Source organism: Penaeus monodon, chromosome 5 (assembly GCF_015228065.2).
Source record: "Penaeus monodon isolate SGIC_2016 chromosome 5, NSTDA_Pmon_1, whole genome shotgun sequence".
In the NCBI taxonomy this organism is placed as follows: Eukaryota; Metazoa; Arthropoda; class Malacostraca; order Decapoda; family Penaeidae; genus Penaeus; species Penaeus monodon.
Window position 1 is genome coordinate 55478893 of NC_051390.1, and position 3652 is coordinate 55482544.

Below are 3652 nucleotides of genomic sequence, written 5' to 3' on the forward strand. Positions count from 1 at the left end.
ATTGTTTTCACCGCTTTTATAGGTGTTACTGCTTGCTATCATTATCAATTTTAATTAATATCATTGATAATATCTTGTCCACATAATCCCCTTATCTCGTTTAATTCATACTTTTCCCATCATCCAATATCATTCATCACTGTCATCATCATCCTTGTTTAGATCATCAGCATCGCATCATCTCTGTTTCACTAGTATCCATTACCATCCTCAGCATTTTACCAGCATTACCATCATCATCCCAGTTTACCATCATTATCACATCCCTATTATCTATTATCATTGTTACCATTATCATCATTATCATCATGATGATAATCCATGATAATCACTGTTATCAACTATCATCATTAGTATCAACATCATCCTCTTCGAATCCCTGTCCAAACCCCACCTTCTCCCCCGCGGTAGGGAGCTCGCCACAGTGACCTTATTCATCAGGTTTTCCGTCCTGCGTGCTGGCGACACCCTTGTGATTCAGAACCCTTACACGCCGCCGCTAACGGAGTCAGCACAATGCTAACTTTAGAGCAATGGGTTTTCACTGTGTTAGTGACGTGGGTGATTGGATATTTAATAAACGATACGCTTTCATATGTGCGCTTACTGTGGGCGGCGCGGTGGTAGCGTTCTTGCTGACCTGCATTCAATCCTGCATCGCGCAATGGATCGTAACCCTGCCATTCTTACACCCAGGGTATTTAGAAGCAACAGCTGTCAAACCAAATAGAAATAACCATTGTATAAATGGAAATAACTGTATTGTATATTAGAATTCTACCGTACATCCAATCCTCCAAAAAAGCACACGCACTCGCATTATGATCTGTAAAAACCGACAAAATGGCATTGTAGATACGTGTCGTACACACGCACACACACAACACACAACACAACACACACAATTCCCACACCGCATGATTTCTCTCTACCGTTCCCCAAGGTTTGTGGCTTTAACTCTGAGGCTCTTTCCTTTAACAGTCCTGTCGGGAAAAAAAAGACGATATAGGAACATCACCCCAGTGGCACAATTTCCTCGGCTACTTTACGTCCAATGCTGTCGGAGTGGAAGGTTTTTCCATGCACAGTTCAACCCAAGGACTTCCTCTTGCCACCAAGTAAGTTTGATGACTATTTCTCCAGCAGGACGTCTTCGTCTCGCCCAGCTCAAGTTAGTGACAGATGTAAACATGTATTATATTAGACTCAACGGATTACTTAACTCCATTGTTCCAAAAGAAAAAAAAAAGAAAAAACAAACTATGTACTTCAATCCATAAATCTAAATATCGACATAGGAAAGCCATAAACAACTCTGGATTACTCATTAAGCAATAAAATTCAGTGTGTAGAGTACCAAGGGAAGAAGGCCGATGCCAAAGGGTAACAGTACATCGATTTCTATGGAATTCCGTCTGGAATCTGAGAGACATCAGAACGGCCTATATATATATATATTTATATATATATATATATTATATGTCTATATATAATATATATATTATATATATATGTATATATATATATAATATAATAAGTATATAATGGGGGGGTTGGATTTTGTATATGTATATATACTTATATATATATATATGTATATATGTATATGTATATATATACACAATCACACATATGTGTGTGTGTATGTATGATGCATTATGTATTTATGTATATAGATTTATATACCGAATTATATCATATATATATGTATGTATGTATGATGTTAGATATCCATATATATACATATGGGGTATAGTCATCCCCACAGGTCCTCTCCGGCCAGCCCGGTGGGTCATCACGTTTTCCCCCCCCCCCCCCCGCCCCCCCGAGGTTTTCCCCGCAGCACCCGGGAAGAAGTACTGCGAGTGGGAAAATCATGGTAAGTGTTGACACTTATTTACCCATTTGCTTGGAAGGATTAAGCCCTTTTGATCGTGTTTATAAGCGTACGTGTGTATTCTTTTATGATCTATTTATTTATCATTATTTGTTTTATTTATTTACTTATTTATTTATCTTTTTTATGATTATTTTTCTTTTTGAGGGGGGGTATGTATGAATATGTTTCTGTGTAAGATCGAGCTAATCGAGGATTGTGAGCAAATCTAAGCCAGTGGATTTGAAGTGATAATCAAGTCTGATAAGTAATATGTCCTTCCCAAGCACTGGTGAATATAGAAATATTCATAGTAAAAAGTAATGGGTTTTAGTTTGCTATAGGGGTGGTGGAATGTAGGATTAGCAGATCTGAATAACTTGTTTTTCGCCCTTTTCTTTTTCTCTTTTTGTCTCTGCTTCATGACACCATTTCCCAACTAATCCAAGAGATTTCTTAATGGGTTATCTAACTTAAGAAAGGAGAATATATATTTATTTTAGTCCAATAAACCAAAGAGAGCACACAGCACACGAATAATCCCTCTTTTGAACTCTTTCTTCCATCCTTTCCATGCGTCGGTAGGCAAAAGTTCATCTGACCCTTCACGCCCATGCGCCTGGGAACCTACGCCATAAACTTCGTGCTGACCCAACCACCGAAACCTTTACTACACCCCTGGTTCTGTCCTCTCCTTCCATGGCTTCGCACTCCCGCTCAACGTCATTTCGGACTCGAACTCTCATGAGGTCTTCTTCTCCGGCAAGAGGAGGGGCAGGGGCTTCAGGCTGTTGTATAATGAAGTTTAGAGAAAGGAGGAAGGAAGGAGGAGAGCGGAGGAGGGGGAAAGAGAGTGGAGGAAGGAGAGGAGGAGGGGAGCGTGGGACTAGGATGGGGCAAAGGAGAGGGGAAGAGAAGGGGAATACTGGCAGAACTAAAACCCTAGAGCCGAGAGGGGGACTGAAGATATACTAGGGAGAAAAGAGGAAAAGGAAAGAAACCAAGGAAAAGGGGAGAAGAAAGAGTGAAGAGTGGAAGGAGGCGAAGGCAAAAGAAGAAGAGAAAGAGGACGGGAAAATGCATTCTAAGTGAAAGATTTCTTATTGGTTTCGATAGTTTATCATTTGGGTTTGAAATTTCGAGGTGATGGCCGCCTTGAGTGGTTCCACCCCCCCCCAGGTTTCGAGCGACTAATTATGCTCTCGCAGTTGTACACGAGAGCTAAAGTTGCCTCGTGAATGCGAAGGTATTTATCATGAATTAGTACAGATGTATTCTTCAAAATTAATCATATTGAAGTGTTTTTCTTCAACCTTAAATAATACAAACATACACAAATATACCTATATCTATATATATACATATATTATAATATATATATATATATATATATATATATAATTATATATATAATATATATATAGATATATGATATAGATAGATTAGATTATATATATAATTGCACAGTTTTAAACATGAATGGGTTTTAGCTGTTGAAAACCATATAATTCATCCATCCCTACAGCTTAAACTCGTGAGAGAATAAAATGGACTGCCTTAAGAAATACATACAGGCTATTTATATGCCACGATTGATATACACTATTTCATATATCATTGGTGCACTCTCTGAAATATTAATCAAAAGAACTCATTTTATCACCAATATGAGAACAGTGGGACAATTTACATGACCTTATAAAAAAAAAAAGTGTAGGATAGATAGATAATTAGAGGGAGAGAGAGAGGACTGTGCTTCCATCTAAAATTTTGAAG